Source organism: Pteropus medius, unplaced genomic scaffold (assembly GCF_902729225.1).
Source record: "Pteropus medius unplaced genomic scaffold, Ma_sr-lr_union100, whole genome shotgun sequence".
NCBI lineage: Eukaryota > Metazoa > Chordata > Mammalia > Chiroptera > Pteropodidae > Pteropus > Pteropus medius.
In genome coordinates this window covers 10,764,226-10,781,495 of record NW_024355990.1, presented here as the reverse complement: position 1 = coordinate 10,781,495, position 17,270 = coordinate 10,764,226, and the positions used below count along the sequence as shown (strand labels likewise).

General features: G+C 44.1%; 1 protein-coding gene and 1 pseudogene across 1 annotated transcript in view; both read right to left on the bottom strand.

Annotated features, from left to right (window-relative positions):
* Positions 1-17,270, bottom strand: part of PRKCA (protein kinase C alpha) — a 375,347-nt gene that overhangs the window by 150,311 nt on the left and 207,766 nt on the right. The gene's annotated exons all lie outside the window — the stretch shown is intronic.
* On the bottom strand, positions 14,751-14,879 carry LOC120600432 (uncharacterized; annotated as a pseudogene).

Below are 17,270 nucleotides of genomic sequence, written 5' to 3'. Positions count from 1 at the left end.
AGCCACATGCATCATCCCAAGAGAATTTCTGACCATTAGTGACCACCTCTCTTAACTGAAGATCAACCCCTTCCTCCTAGTGACAGCATTCCCACGTCCTGAGTCGGCTGCCTCCCCGCTCAGCTGCCTCTGCACAGCTCCCTATGCAATGAGCCCCAAGACTCACGACCCAGTTGTCTTCTAACTCCCAATTCACAGAAGGTGCCCGGCACATCAGAAGTATTCAACAAGCACCCTAGGAACGTGTGAACTACCCCCTCCCCCATGACACTAAATAATTGGGGCTATATACCAAAGTCTTAGAAACAAGCATGGCTTTGATACAGTAATTTCAGGTCTTGAATTTTTTTCCCACAGGGAAGTAGTTAAAGATATTCACAAATATCCATGTTTACTTCAAGGCTACTTCTCGCAGTTAAGAAAAAAAAAGAAAGAAAAAAAAAAGGCACCGACATATCCAAAAATGAATCTTTAAAAATATTCAACTTGCAAAGGAAAACCATGCAGCTCTTATGAAAGCTGACACTGTAGAAATATATCCATTAGCCTAGAAAGAGATTTCCAAGACATTAAGTGAAAAATGTACAATCTAAAATAATGTGCACTTTACGATCACTTTTGTTATTATACGATACTCACACTGTCACACATGCATTAGAAAAACATTAGCAGGACACATATCAGAGTACTAACAGTATTTGTCTCTGGTGGGTAGAATTACACTTTTTAGTGGGATTTATAATGAGCATGGCTTGTTTTTGTGTCAAGAAAGACATGTCTCCACTTCGGGAGGATGGCAGCTAATCGCCCATGTGCTGGTGGGTGTTGGCAGGCACAGGTGAGTGTTTACAGGTCACAGGAACTTAAGACACTCTGAACTGGAAGTGGCCGGGCTCCCGTTTACCTGTGGCAGGGGTGATAGCATCAGCGACTCATTTCCGAGGTCCCAAACTAGTGAGCAAAGCAAGAACAAAGGCATTTTCCCAAAGGCGATAATACTCTAAGAAGGCAAAACAAACACTCAGAAAGTAAAAAGAAAAAAGCCCAGGGCTGATAGGACCATGATAAATGGGAACTGGAACCATCCTGTTACCACCACGGATCAGTCTCAGAAGCAGAATAAACAGACCCCTTCACAGATGCTTTTCTTAAAGGCTGAACTGCTCTTCCCCACATCTTGATTTTCTTTCATAAAAATATTCTAGTGAAAATGTCACAGAGCAGGAAAAGATACTTGCAACTCGTGTCAACAAAAAATGAGTGCCTGGAATATGTAAAGAATTTCTCACCAGTCAGTGAGAAAAGAACCCACTTTGCCCTACCAAAAAAAAAAAAAAAAAAGAGAGGAGAGAGAGAGAAAAAAAGATGCCAAGGATATAACAATTTTTAGAAGCAGCATCCCCTGATCGCTAGTAAACTTATGAAATGGTGCTTAACCTTCCAGCCGTCAGGGAGGCAGGTTTCACACCTGTCACGTTGAAAGATTTTGGTAAATCTGATCAGAGTAGTCACCGGTAGGAACTCCAAGAAACGGAACCTTCCGACATTGTTGGCGGAATCGAAATTGGTTCAGGTACTTTGGAAATTTTCACATACGTGTGCAAGGAGAGCTGAAGAGGGCGTGGACTGCAGCTCTGTTTAAGAGAGTGAGCACAGAAGTGACCTAGTTGTCTACCGGGAAGGAAATGGACAAATCATTGTCACTATATAACAAGTGGATGAACTAGACCTACATACCTCAGTATGGGTAAATCTCAACTTTTAAATGTTGGGAAAAAAGGAAAGTCATAAAAGAATTCGTATAGTGTAATGCAACCTATGTAACTGAAAACACACAAAACGACACCAGGTAATTAGCTAGATAGGTATACTCGTGTTTAAAAAGCGTATGATAACGATGCAGATCAACTTCAGGACAGTGGTGACCCTGGGAGGAAGTGGGAAGGAAAGGGGGTGAGGGGCAGGGAAATAAAATTTGACACAAGAAAATATTCTTAGAAAAACACTTCCACAGGACTGTGGAAATGTGGGAAGAAATGAGGCCTCTGCGATGCTAGGAAATAAATGTACTGTCATGTTCAACTTCCATGATTCCAGGCTGGGATTCTGCTCAGTTTATACCCCCGTGACACAGAAATCACCATCTGCCTACCAGACTTGCAAAGACGACCTGTCATGGGAATATATGACTAACGTGGCAGCAATAAGTTAAAAAAAAAGGCCCTTCGTGGTTAACTCTGCCTGCATCTCCATACCCTCCCCTGTGACGGCGAGGCAATTAAGGGTCCCAATGGATGGCCCTCGGGCCCATAACTGTGGAGTGGGGACAGTGTCTCCTTCACTCGTCCCAGCTGAGCCTGACACACTGTGGATACTTAGTCAACGTTCGTTATCATGATGGATGATGATGACAAGGAAAATCAAGCTTCCTTGCATGCACCGGTATAGACAGTATCAGGACACTGAATCACCCAGGGAGCAGGCTGTGGAAGGTACCGTGGAGATGTCCTCTTGAGCTGCAAGCAGTGTTCTGTTTGGCATTGATAAAGCGGCAAGTCCCCAGTGAGGGTCCAACCTCAGGCGGCAAAGGTATGGAGGGCCTCTTTTAAACTAAATCCTAAAGGGACCAGTTACTGGTCCAAGGTCGAAAGGGTGGAGATGCCTTTTTTCCTGATGAAAGGACAGATAATTCCATGTGCTCTGTGTCTTCGCTGGTTCGAGATGTTTTTAGGAGAAAACGATGCTAAGTGTGCTCATTACTTGAACCCTGTAGTAATGGTTTTATTCAGTCAGGAGTATTTTTTCAGAGGCCACTTTTGCTCCGTACCTGGGTGGGGGGAGTTTAGGGTAGCCCCGTTCATGATCTCCAGGGGCTTCCGGGTGCCTGGTCTCTGCTGGCTCAGAGCTACAGGGTTATGGTGTCACAGCAGCTACAGCAATGACAATCACTAAAAAGCAGCCAGGTATAGCCGAAACTCTACGTTAATTCACTGAATCCTGTGCCATCCAGAAAGGTCAACTCCCCCATTTGTCTGGATTCACCCGATAGATCGGTCACTTGTCAAACACAACCCTCTTGAGAACAAGAAAGTGAATGCTGAGGTCGAGGAGGGACTGGTTTCAGCTTCGACATTTACTAGTTCCCGCTGTGAGTCGTGCATCGTGCAGCTGCCTTCACCCTCTCTCATACAACGCTCAGGCCCCAGTGGGGGGAAATGTGATCACGTCCATTACTATGAAAAAGAGTCAAGGCTGGGAGGCACTGAATGCCTTTGAGGCCACCATCTAGTGAATGGGGAAGCTGGCTCCCCACTCTACGGCTTGCTCACTTCCGTTCCAGACTGTTGGTGTTTGAGGGATGGAGAAAGTGAGTCCTCGGCTAGAGAGCCCTCCTCGGTGGTCACCTAAACCTCTGTGAAGCCAAATGTGGTGGGTACAGTAGAGGTCCCCAAAAGACAGGTCCAAGTCCTCACTCCCAGGACCCAGGAATGTAACCTTCTTCGGAAATAAGATCTTTGCAGATGTAATCAAGGATCTCGAAACCTCTTTAGATGGGCCCTAAGTCCAATGACTGGTGCTCTTAGAAGAGGGAGATCTGACCAGGACACAGGCGAGAAGGCCATGTGATGACAGAGGCAGAGAATGGACTGATGCTACCATAGCAAAGAAGCACCTAGAGCTGGATGAGGCAGGAAGGATGCTTTCTTAGTGCCTTTGGCGGGGAGTGTGGCCTTGCTGATACCTCCATTTCGGACTTCTGGCCTCCAGAATGGTAAGAAAATACATTTCTGTTGTTTTTTAAGCTACCCAGTGTGTGGTCCTTTGTTGCAGCAGTCACAGGAAACTAATCACCAACCTTGACCTCAGATATTTGCTTGAAACCAAGACAAAAGCCAAGGGGTGGGGGTGGGGTCAAGAATGCAGAGGAGAGGAGGACAAGGAACAGGGAACTCTTGAGCAAATGCGATGGTTTTTCTTCCCTGCCTACCCAACAGGCTTTTGCTTTGACATGAAACCAAAATCAACCAGAGAAACTAATAGCATGAAATGTCAGCGCTCTTAGAATATGCATCACCAGCTTCTTACAGCTTCTTAGAATAGTCTTACCGATTTGAGGCTTCAGGCCATGGGCCTTAATGTTATGACACACACCTCTGCAACCTTAGCATTGCAATGAAGATAATTGATTTTGGAGCGAGGCTATAATAGCTTCAGGCTTTTAAAAAAGGGCAAATTCACCTTTAAAAAAGGAAAAATACTCATCACCCATAAATCTATTACCCTAACAGAATTATTTCTCATTTTCAAAACTACTTCTCCATTAAAATAATTTTCCTCTGCTCCTAACCAGGTAAAGTGATACTTTTTTGCGGGGAGTGAGCTGGGGGCGACGTAAGGGTTAGAGGGAGAACTCACTTAACTAAGTATTAATCCAGGAGTGGTTTGATTTCCATCAAAGATATGTGAGACCAGTGCCATAATTCTTTAAGAATGTTTCCTCAAAGGAAACCAACCATTAACTGTGACTTCCTTCAGCAGCCACTTTAAGTCTCATAGGAATAAATTCATTTTGCACAGTACTTAAGACTGTATTGCCCATTCTTAACCCCTACCATTTAGAATGCTTATGAGTTCCAAAACAGAAAAGGGCTATTTCAGGATTAGATGTCTAGAGTTATTAAAAATAAAATGAGATACGACAGAAACTCATGAAATCATAAAGCAATACTCATGAGATTTTTTTTTTTAAATCTGTCATTTAATATGTAACTTATTTAGTGGTCATATATCTAGGAAACTCAATGATATTTACCAAGTATTAGAACCAAGCAAAAATATATTCACTAAGTGAAAATCAAAAATAATGATAGTGAACACATAGTGCTTACTCTGTGCCTGTACTGTTCAGTTTTTTTTTTCATTGACCGTTGACATTCAATATTATATTAGTTTCAGGTATACAGCATAATAGTTCGACATTTATATAATTTACAAAGTGATCTGATAAGTCTAGTACCCATCTGGCACTGTACATAGTTATGACAATAATATTGACTATATTCCATGCTGTACTTTACATCCCTGTGACTCATTATTTTGTAACTACGAATTTGTGCTTCTTAATCTCTTCACCTTTTATGCCCAAACCCCTAACCCCTCCCATTTGGCCATCAACAGTTTGTTCTCTGTATCTATGAGTCTGTTTCTGTTTGTTTAGTCTATTCTTTAGCTTCCACATACAAACGTTCTCACATGAATTCATTCATTTAATCCTCACAGCAACTCTGTGTGGTACTCTTTCCCATTTTATAGACAAGGAAACGTAGAAACAGGGAGGGTGACACATCCCGAGACACACATCTCCCAAGTGGTAAGCTAAGGTTCCACCAGACTGTCTGGCCCCTAAGCCCATGTTCTTGGTCCTTATGTCACAGAAAGCTCACTCTTAAGCCCAGCTGAGGGTCTAATGCAGGGTTTTCCACCTCTCACTTGAGTTATATTTAGGCTGCTAATTAGAAAGAGCAAGGCAGAGTCGATGGAGGAGTCTGACTTGAAGGCAAGCAGCTCACATTCTGTGTGGCTGCTGGGAGAACAGAAAACGATAAAGTTTAGGCAGACTAACACAAAAGTCCTCCAGGTTGGGCGGGGTGCTGCTGAATGGAGAGGCCAAGCATCTGTCTTAAGTCAAAAATTCCCAGAGCCGCTTCCGCAGGAGGAGAAAGGTCGATGACTATATACTAAGCCAACGCTGGGGATCGTGTCTAGAACACCTCTGTGCAGGGGACATTATCATCATGGGTTACAGCCAGAGAATTTAACAGCTGGCCCAGCCTGGGCACTGGCACTCTGCGGCGGATCACACTGGATTCCGTCCCGAGTAACCAGCAAGGCCACCCTTCTGCAATGCGCTGAGTACTTCTCCTCGTTATCCTCATTTCACAGCAGACAGAACGGGCCCAGAGAAGTACCTCATCCGAAGAGACACAGCAAGAGGACAGGGCCAGGGCTTCTATGCCATGTCACCTACCCACATTTCCTAAGAAAACAGGATCGGCTCGCTCTGAAAATGTAAATAGTGTTTAAAATTTTCAGAGATTCCCTCTCGAATGTGGTTCAAGTTAAAAAAAAAGGAGTCATATTTTGTGACGAGCGAACACCGCATGAACTTCACATTTCGGTGTCCATAAGTCAAGGTGTTTGGAACACAGCCATACTGTTCTGTGCATGTATTTTCTGTGGCTGCTTTTGTGTGACGTCAGCAGAGTTGAGTAGCTGTGACAGAGACATGCGAAGCCGAAAATATTTACTCTCTGGCCCCTTGCAGAAAAAAAAAAAACCTGCCAGCTGCTGATCTAGAAAATCTATTGAGAAAAATTACTTTTTCTGATGACAAAAAATAAGCAAGGCAGGAATGCCTTAATCAAATAATTTGCAAATAATACAGTCATCATAATTACCAAATTCTATAAATTCAAAAGGGTGGCTTTGGGCCAAGTTTGTTTGATCCTAGAGAGTTGATCTCTAATGAGACTGATTTTCCACTCATCTCATTTCTACTATTTCTAGGATACAGAAAAGTGATGAATTGAGTATGGGGGGGCGGGGCCAAATTTCATCTGAGATAGACATCCTCCTATATAGTGTACGATTCCACTGGTATAAAGTTCAACCACAGGCAAAACTAACCCAGGCTGTCAGATGCAAGAAGAGCTGATACCTTCCTGGGGAGGGCAGAGAACAGGAGGGGCATGAGGGGGACGCAGGAGTGCTGTCACGGTCACGTTCTGTTTTGGGGTCTGGGCACAGGTTACATGGGTGTGTTCAGCTGGCCAAACCCACCTAGCTGCAGACTAACGATATTGCATTGCTTATGAAATATGTAGGTTTGAACATCTGCAAAAGTTTACATAAAAAAAATGGGTGGCCTCTCTTGAACTTGACTGCGTGGAAGCTAACGTGCTAGTTGTTCGCTCTAAGATCTCTGAGAGGCTGAGAAAGTTTGGAACCCTGGAGGTCCGAGCCCAAACAGGGCTCTGTGGTCTCATGTTAGAGTACACGGGTGCTGAATCCCAGGAGAGCCAGGAGGGTCAGCCTGTTCCTGTGCCGGCCGGTCCCCCGCCGCCAAACTCTGCTGGCTTGCAGAGTCCCAGGGTCTTGGAGGTCTAAGCAGGAATGCAGCAACAGCAGTAGGCACTGTGCGGATTGGCCTGCCATCAAGGAACCTTTTGACTCCTTAAGAATGTGGAGCTAGAGGAGTAACCCTCGTTACTCGTGGTAGTCAGGAAACGGAAATTTTAGCTTTAATAACAGACCATTGGTCCCCCAAAGGAATTTATTTTACTTAGGGTTAAGCTTAAAGAAAACATTATTCATGACACTTATTCAACAGTAAGGCAGACCTTCTTCCCGGGTATTGCAGTGGGTATAGGGGATTTGCAACAAGGGAGAGAGAGAGGGCTTAATTCTAAATAAAAACAAGGCCAAATGGGAACGTATAGCCAAGGAGCGGGGTGGGTGGGGGCAGTGGATAGAAAATCATTAAAAGGAAGCCTCAGGGGTGAGGGGGATCCTTGCTGAAGGCAGGCCAGGGTGACCAGACACCCCCCTGGGAGAGGGTGGAACCTGATCAGGTATAGAGCTGATATGGAAGATGGGGATTCTGGCTCAACCTGGACAATGCAGAGACAAACACAGAAGCCCACAAGTCAAGCCCTAGTTGAAAGGAGAGTTCAGAGAATGACTAGAGTTTGGTCAAAGATAGAGAATCTGTTAAAGCCACAGGCCACCTACGGTGTGAACGTCACATCGGAGTTTTTAAGATTAACTTAAAAAGTCAAATTACTCAGTAAAATATCTGACTTTTTAGCTTTGCAAATTTACTTCCCTCTACTTTGCAAACCTGTTTACTGAGTGCCCACTGTGCCTGGGGAACTCCGAGAGCAGCTGGATTCACCAAGATGACACCTCTCCTGATATCGAGGCACTCTGGTGTCGTGGAAGAGAGTGACACATAGAGACAGCGACATCTGCACTAGGCCTTGAAGGATGAGTGGGAAGGGACCAGGTGAAGGAAAGAGGGAAATCCAACCCATGTTTTTTTTTAACCAAAACTAGGAAGTGACAGTGTTTAATTTGTCCTTGCTTCCATCACTTGCTTCCCCGTGGACCCACTTGCCCTCCCAAGCATGTGGACTAATCACCTAAAAATGCAAATGAGATCACATCACCCCCTGAACAGTTGACGTGGCTCCCCTGGCACCCTGACTTCCGGCTTCACTTCACTGGTCTAAGTTGCAGCCACAAAGGCCTTTCCAAGGTCTTGACCAGGCCAAGCAAGATAACAGTGATCACAGCATGGGCTTGGGGTCCAGACGACCTGGGTTCAAACCCCGCCACCCTCCTAGCCTCTCTGTGCCTCAGTTTCCACTTCTGAAACGTGAGGATGATAAAAGCACCTGCCTTGTAGGATTTGGCAGGGGTTCAGGGCATTCATCCAAGCTAAGTCTTTAGGTCCATGCCTAGCACAGAGTAAACTCAGCTAAGTGCACACCTGAACACTGCCATTCTTTATTAGTGTCCTCCACACCTTGGTGGTCCTGGGAAGACCTTTCCAGGCTCACACACCTATCTGAAGCTATTTCCTGCCTCGATTTCAGCCTTAGACATCACACCCCTGACTCCTGGTCTGACTCTCTCCAGTCACCTTCATGGCTCCTGTCACCATTTAATTATGTTAATTATTGCTATGATGACTTGTTTGATGTCTATCTTTCTCACTAGTTTATACATTCCACAAGGGGCAAAGCCACTCACTATGGAATGTGTGTGCACAGACCTATTCCAGGAAAAGCAGCTGAGCCTGGAGAGCAAGGCAGAGCCCTAGGGCCCATGGCCCACGCATGCCAGGAGCCCCCTGTGAGGGAGACAGAGGTGAGAGGATGTCCGCCATTAGTTTATAAGGGTGAGCTGATGAGCTGTGCTCAGAGGAGCGACTGAGATCTGAAACTGAGCAGTGCTGGCTCTGGGGTATCATCCACAGCGCAGGGGGGGCCAGGGGACCACTGGAAGGAGGGACAAGGCTGGAGGCAGGTGGCCAGTTAGGAGACTCACACAGCAGTCTACCCAAGGATGGAGAGGTGGGGCATGATTTGAAATAAATGACAGAAGGGCTGGAACCTGGCGACTCCCGAACAGAGCAACGTTAGAACGACTGGGGAATCAATGTTACTTCGTTTCTTACTTAGACTCGCACTCAGAGGAAGGGACAGTTTGTGCAAATCAGACCAACCCTTACTATGTCTGTGGCGTCCCAGGCATGTCCCCGTTGACCAGATGGCTGCATGGCTTGCTGAGCAGCCCTCATCCAGAAGGCACACTCATTGGACCATCATCACTTTAGAGGTGATGAATATAAAGAGACGCCGCCTCTTCCATGCTGGACTCCCCTCCCACTCTATCCTTCTCCTAGGACTGCAGGGTTCTCAAATCAAACCGTGTGAACGCATGTGGGGGCCCCAGCCGGCTGGTGGGGCTCTACCTGCTGCAGCTGGGGAGACTTTCGAGGGTGCTGATGGAGGGGGTGCCCTGACTTTGGGACCAGACGAAAGGCAAATAACAAAGGGAGACGATGAATGCTGGAGTTTCTTTCAACTGTATTTTCTTTTTAAAAAAATTCAGTGTCTTCCTTCCTCACAGATGAAAAGAAAAACAGTTTCTGAATCTGGCCTTGTAAAGGTGGCTGAGGGGGCGTGGATGGGGAAAGATTAAGGAAAGAGTTCATCCGGGTGGGGGAGGCGTTTGACACACCCCGCGCTCGGGGCTGGTCTGTGCCGCCGAGCAGGTGTGCGGGGCGAGGTGGCAGCTCGAGAGGATCAGAAGCGAAGTGCAGAGGGTCAGAAACAATGACGCGGGGCACCAGGGGACAGGCGACGAGCAGCCCTCTCCCCTCCTTGTCATCCCCACCTTCACTCGCGTCCTTCTCTGCTCAAAGGATAGACATGGCAGGGCACTTCCGATTAAGATGCTATTTTAAGTTGACGCTTTGGACCCTTCCCTTCGGCTTTAAACATACACATTTAAAAAGAGGAAATTTGAAAAGATGTAGTCCACTTCCATACGAGTACTGCCATGAGTTAGAAAGGGAGCAGGAAGCGCGAGCTGTAACCAGAGCAAAAGCTGAAGGAAGCTGCAGGCCCGCTAGTCTGAAGCAGGTGGGCTCCAGCAGAAAATGAGCCTCAAACGGCTCAAGCAAGGGAGGGGCGGGGCTGAATCCGGTTGCAAAGAAGCTGTGGCTGAGCCCGCCCCCTCCCGCCCCCTCCCGCCCCAGGACTCCCTCGCCCAGGCCACAGGCCACACCCCCAGGCTCCAGGCCACACCCCCGGAGGGCCTTGGCCTCAGTCATCATCTGCTTTTATTCTACTCTGGAAAAGGAACCTGATCTTCTCAGGCCCAAACCAGGAGTGGAACTCAGAAGCAGCAACAGAGGCCTAGACGACTGGAGTAGAAGACACCCCACCTCTAGAACTCTGAGGGCAGATCCACTGCGCCCTGCCCAGGGATCCAAATCCAAGAGTCTGTTTATTTCACCCTCTCCTGACCCCTCTGAGATCAGAAGAGCACTGCTATTTTCCACAGAGAGCCTAAGGGTTTGAGGAGGGAGAAATGAGAGACAGATCGCATTAAACCCACCATAAACCCTTTGCTAAGAAAAAGGAATGGCACGAGGGCTCCCTGCTCAGGAGACAGAAGCGAGCATGGTGGCTGCCCTGTGTGCTCCCTATCGAAGTCTGAATCCACTAATTGATATATGACCAGCTTCACCATCGAATAAAATGAAATTTCAAGCCTGGTCAAGCTGCACGTGGTTATCAAATTTCTCTTGTCCTGTGAATAGCAGAAATGAAATTTCAGCATGAACAAAGTCCTCAAGCACCTGCAAAAATCAATAGCAGCAAATTACATGCTGAAGTAAAGAGCCATGGGCTTTGGCACTTCAAAAGGCATTTATTTCAAATTATAGACTGGTCCGCAATTATTCAGGCTCTTCTGCCATCTTAATGATACCTAGAGTAGGGGCTTAAGTCTCTCTCGTGCTTTAAATTAATTTCATGAGGTCAGAATCCAAGCTTCTTCATGCTTTGTCAATCACTACGGTATTATAACTGCGAAAAGAGTTCCTTTTGGTTTGTCTCCCTACGCAGAATATAGGTAACAACAACAGTGCACATAAAATTTGGTTCCCTTATGCTTAATTAACACTGTGTTGTAACCGATGTTCTGTGTTGTGACATACTCGTCTTAGCTACCATTTGGAACCACTATAATTTATTTTGCTTTTCCTCCAGTTATTGGATGATTAGGTGTTTCCAATTTTATGTACTAATATTAACACTAACACCTATTATCCAGACACTGTCCTTAAGTATTACTTCATTTAATACAACAATACATAAAGTGATAAAAAGCAATGTTTACTGTGTTTTCTATGTGCCAGACAGGTTTTAAGTGCTTTGCCTATTAAAATTTCATTTCGAACCTCACGAAAACACTCAAAGGCAGATGACTGTCATCCCCACTGAAAGATATGGAAACTGAAGCTCCCAGGTTGAGTAACTTGCCCAAGGCACAGAGCTGGCAGACAACATTTGAATTCAGGCCCACAGACTGGATAGTACCCATCCCCCCATTGGAATGAGCATTTCGACACTAATAGCTTTTTAAATAGGGATTCTTTCTTCAGGTAAATAAGGGCAGAAGTGAAATTGCTAAGTCAAGGTTATAAATAGTAGAGCTTATGGATATATATTGCCAAGGTCATTTCCAAAATCAACTGACAGGCAAGGTCACAGGCAAGATATGAGATTACCATGTTCATTTCACCTCCTTTACCAACTCTGGGTGTTGTGATCTCATTAATTTAATAAGTAGGATCCTGTTCTACACTGTTTTATTACCCTTGAGTTCATTTTATACGTTTATTTACAAACGGTATTTTATCTTTTGAGAAGGTGGGATATTTTTAGGAGCTGGTGGGCAGATATGGTCCTTCAAAACGAAAAATAATATGTAGGAGGCTAGACATCGCTTGCTAAAAACAGCCGCAAGAAGTCAGAGCATGAAGTCAAAGAAGAGTGTTGTGTTTTGTTATAAATGCTTGTCAACATTTTCCTAACAAACCAGAGTTATCTACAATCTATAATTATTGTTATTTCTATTGTATTTCTAACAATCTATAGTTAACCCATTGGCTCATGTGTTTCTATATAAAATGCTGTGAGCAGAGGGGTTCATGGAAGAGTTCCTCTGCAGTCAGAATGCAGCTCTTTCAAACTCAGAAAAACAAACGTGCATTTTCAAAAGACCCCAGGCCAGCAGTTCTCAGAACCTTTTCAAAAATGGTGGAAAGGATGGCATCATACTTTAGGTTTGAGGCTACATTTTCCCCAACGCCCCTGCTCCTGAATGACTGAGTGCTGCCTTTTTTTAAGCTGAAAATTACTGAAAAGAGAACAGACAGGCATCCCTCATATATTAGCAAAAAATAGTGCAAAAATGAAAAAACCCGTGTTAATAGATTTTTAAATATTTTAGTCAAAAAAGTCTCATAGGAAAGTTTTAAGAGGTTAATCCTAAGTGACCTGGACAATCTGATTAACTGAAATATTCCTGAAAAGCTGGTACATCCTGGGTATTTTCTTAGAGTAGTTACTGGATAAAAGACCAATCATTTCCTAAACCAGCTTGTCTCCTAGACATCTAGCCACTCTATGTGGGCACTAAACCTGAAACATAGATAGATATAAATGCATGATATGTAGCAATACGATAGGCATTAGGAACAAGAAAGGTCTACCCATTAAGATTTCTCCAAAATTCCTCCGTCGTATTGACGCCTTTAAACTGTGCTCTGGTTTTCAGACCTCACATGTCTACAGACATTCGATGAGAAATTTAAGAAACATAGGTAAACGTGATTCGAACCTCATGCAATGCGTGGTTTAGGCAAGCGGACTTCCTGCCCTTTTGCTACAGTTTGCAAACTATGGTCACAAATACTACCTCATTTTATCTTCACAGCAATCTTAAGAGATAGGTGGGATGATCTCCATATGCAGCTTTAATGTTAGTATTTCAGGGGTTGGGGACACGCCTACAGGGAATGGCTAAATAATTTGTCGGGTCAGGACTGGAAGCTGAAACTAGAACCCAGAGCTCTTGGCTGCCAGCCCAGAGCACATGCCACTGGATTATGCTGTCAGTCTGCTAGTGAAAGTTTAATTCCCACAACTCAGGTTGAAAAGTTTATAGCTATTTAAATACTCGGCTCCAGACGAGCAGTTATATCAAGATGTTACATATAATTTTAACAGAAAAACTGCCAAAACTAGTAAAGAATGGCAGGGAAGCCTGGAAAAAGCGCTAAAGCAGAGGCTTTCACACCCCGAGTGATTCAGCGACGGCACAACCTCGCTCTCTACTCACTGGCAACCTTCCTCCTCTCCTCCATGCTTCTCGGGCACTGTGCAGACACCGCAGGCAAACCAGCAGCCTGGGTGTTCAGAGGCCTTTCTAAAAACCTTTAAAAAATCGGGTACAACAAATTTTCTTCACGTGCACATATAACGCACAGCCTGGTGCATTTTCACATGACCCTCCCTCCCCACAATATATCCATAATCCAATGAACAGTGCTCGAGTGCCTCTTCTGGTCACCATCCATCCTGACCAGGTACTGGTTACCTTGATGCCTAGCACTACTGATGAGCTTTGCCTCTTTTTGAACTTTAAATATATGGAATCGTAAAACAAAATATAACTTTGGGCCTGCATTCTTTAGTTCAACATTATGTCTAAGAGAACTATATTTTGTTGCATGTAATAGGTTTTTCATTGTGTTACATAGTATTTCATTGTAGGATTATACCGAAAAAAAAAAAAAAAAAAAGCCATTCTACCTGCGAGGGAGGAATATCAGGTTATTTCATGTTAGAGCAATTATGAACAGTTTGTACATGACTACAGGTACACATATGTACGTATTTCTTTTGGGTATACACCTGTGTCATAGAGGTGTATGTTCGGCTTGGAACTGCTGTGTTGTAGAGGTGTATGTTCGGCTTGAGTCAAAACTGACAATTTTTCAAAGAGCTGTACCAATGTAAACCTCCACTAGTGTGTCTTTTTTCATTTTATTCTTATGAGTGGTTGGTGGTACCTCAATGCAGTTTCCATCTGCATGCCCCTGATGGCTAATGAGGTTGAGTACTTTCTCATCTGTTTACTGTCCATTTGTATACCCTCTTTTACGAAGTGTGCAAATCTACAGCCTGTTTTTCTAATGGACTACCTATCTTTTTCTTAGTAATCTATAGGAATTCTTTAATTCTGGACATAAGTCCTATAGCAGTTAGTTATAAGTACGACAAATATTTTCCCCCATTCCAAGGTTATCTTTCATTCTCTCAATGTTTTAATGAACAGAAACTCTTAAATTTATTGTTGTCTAATATATTAATCTTCTCCCTCCTGGTTGGTGCCTTTTACCTTCTGTTTAAACATATTTTTGTTGTGCCACTTCATTTCCTAAACATTTAGTGCTTTATAATTATAATTTAGATTGTATAATTATAATCCATTTATCTGGAATTGGTTTTTGTGTAGGGTGTGATGGGGGGGTTGAGATTTATCTATCTATCTATCTATCTATCTATCTATCTATCTATCTATCTATCTATCTATCTATCTATGCAAGCCTACAGCACCTGGTCTTCCTAGGTGGTCTCCCACCCAAGTACTAACCAGGCCCGACCCTGCTTAGCTTCCGAGATCAGACGAGATCAGATGAGATCTGGCATGCTCAGGGTGGCATGGGTGTAGAGTGAGATTTTTAAAATACTGATATCCTATTAGCATAGCCTCATTTATCAAAATACCATCCTTTTCCCCACTGTTCAGCAGTTGAAGATATACCTTTAACATGAATATAGTGACCTTAAATGTACACAGAAAAAAACTCCCAAAGACCTCAAGTTTTCAGTCTTCCATTCACCTAAATATCCCCGTGTATTTCCTATAGGAATATGGAAACATAAATTCACAGACGAAAGGCTTTGCTCTCAACTTCATCACTTCAGTGAGTTATACCAAGTTATTCTTTCTCCTGCCTGGCAGCCTTTAGACAACAAACAGAACATGAGGAAGTGATTTTAAAATTATTTCAAAATGAAATGATTATAATGTCATTTTACACTGCAAGGAATGCCTTCTGTACTTCTCGAAGCCCATTTTTTCTATTTCATTTTAGAAACATCCCTACTTCATTAATTCCACATCAACTATTCCAAAGAGCTGTCCTAGGGAACAGACGTTGCCTGAATGCATTCGAGATAATCAGATTTCTGCAGTGCAAGCCTTTTTGGTCTTTGATACCCTAATGTAAAATACGCACTTCTGAGCGAGTACCCAGACTCCTATTCCTTAAACTGTGAATTCCTTCTTACCAGCAGCACCCAACAGCACCACCTAAAACAAGCCAAGGTTCCCAGTGGGGAAAATGCTAACCTTTACAGAAATGGCAACTCTGTTACTCTATTTGTCAATGTGGTTCAATATATTAATCTTTTCCTTTATGTTTAGTGCTTTTTATGTTCTGGCAAGAATTCCCCCCGCCTCCACACACACACACCGCCCCAGGAAACATGTACACTTAATAGCCTTCTGTGACGTTATCACTTTTTCCCCCGCCCCGTCTGATTTTCATTTCTAAGATAGGAATATTTTCATATATTTCTTTGGTGAACATCAATACACTGTTCCTACCTCCTCTATGTGCTGTTTTGGAGGATCCACTTATTTTCATGAAATCTTGGGGTAACAGAGGGCAAGGTGGGGAGAGGAAACAGTGATGCCTGGATTGGGGAAGGGAGAGCTGGACCAAAAAAACTATGAACTACCAGGTCCATTTCGCTTCCCGCTGGGAATTCTGGCAATGGCATCAAGAGCAGGTGCAAGGTGTGCCCTCGGGGACAGAGCTACATTCGGCCCACTTAGGGACCAACCAACACTCTGCTTCCTTAACGTCCACGACTTGGCAACAACTCACCAGCAGGGGTCAGTCTTGCTCACCATGCAGAGCCAGGTGGCCCTTACAGAGCCATACTCTGGAATGTTCTGGAAGTTGTCTGGTGATGCTGCATAACATACTGTCCACCTTGTCTTCAGCATCCCATTTCCTACTTGCTAAATATTGTATTTAATACTTAGAAATTAGTGGCTTATATTCATGCTGAATTTTTCATACTGAGCTAAATAAATGATTACAGAAAGTTCAGTGCATCGCGTACACAGCCTCCTTTCCCCCCAGAGCAGAAAGGTTTGCCTTTTCCACATTTCACATGTCAAGTACAGGACGTACTCCTGCCTGCATTGGAAAAAATGTTTGGACATTATATAACGTGACAATTATATTTTCTAATATTTCCATTTAGGAAATTATGTGGTAACTTCTTTCAAAATTATTAAAAAATCCTTTCATTAAGCATCTTCCTACAAACGTAATCTCTCATCGTCTCTGAGGCACTGGTGAGGGGCATAGCACCCACATCCCATTAACCTGGCCTCCTGGATTTATTGTAAGGCAGTGTCCCAGATACTGAACAGCAAGGGCGCTCAGAATGACACCAGCAAAGAAAACCTGGTGTCATAGACGGGAAGACTGAAGAACCTATCTGTATTTCAGATCTGATGGTGGCTGTCAAGCAGGACACAGTGTCAAATTAACAAACAGTACTAGTCTAATAAATGATCACATATTTGGTAAGATACAACTATATTTACATTGATAATCTTTTCCTTAAAAAAAAAAAAAGGATTTCCCTCGTTAATCTAAGGCCTGTCAAACACAACACTCAAGAGGGAAAAGTCGTTATTACTCCAAAGCGGGAAAAGCGGTTTCTAAACACCAGATCTTCTCTTCACAGCGCTTTCTTTCCGAGTGGCCTATTTTACCGAAATTATCAAGTTTCATCTGAAAATGTGTTCTCTGCTTCCTTCTCCCCGAAACATAAAATATTCCTAAAGCAAACGGTGTGTTGTCTACCCCTTTCTACTTCTGCACGGACCAAACCGCAACAGAGACTCAAGGGAGGGGACCTTGGGACAGGAGCAGGCGTCATCGGCCCCTTTGCCGGGACTGGGATGGCCATTCTGTACGGAAAGGAAACCAAGGATCATCCACAGATCTGAAAGGAGTCACAAGGAGAGGTGGTCGA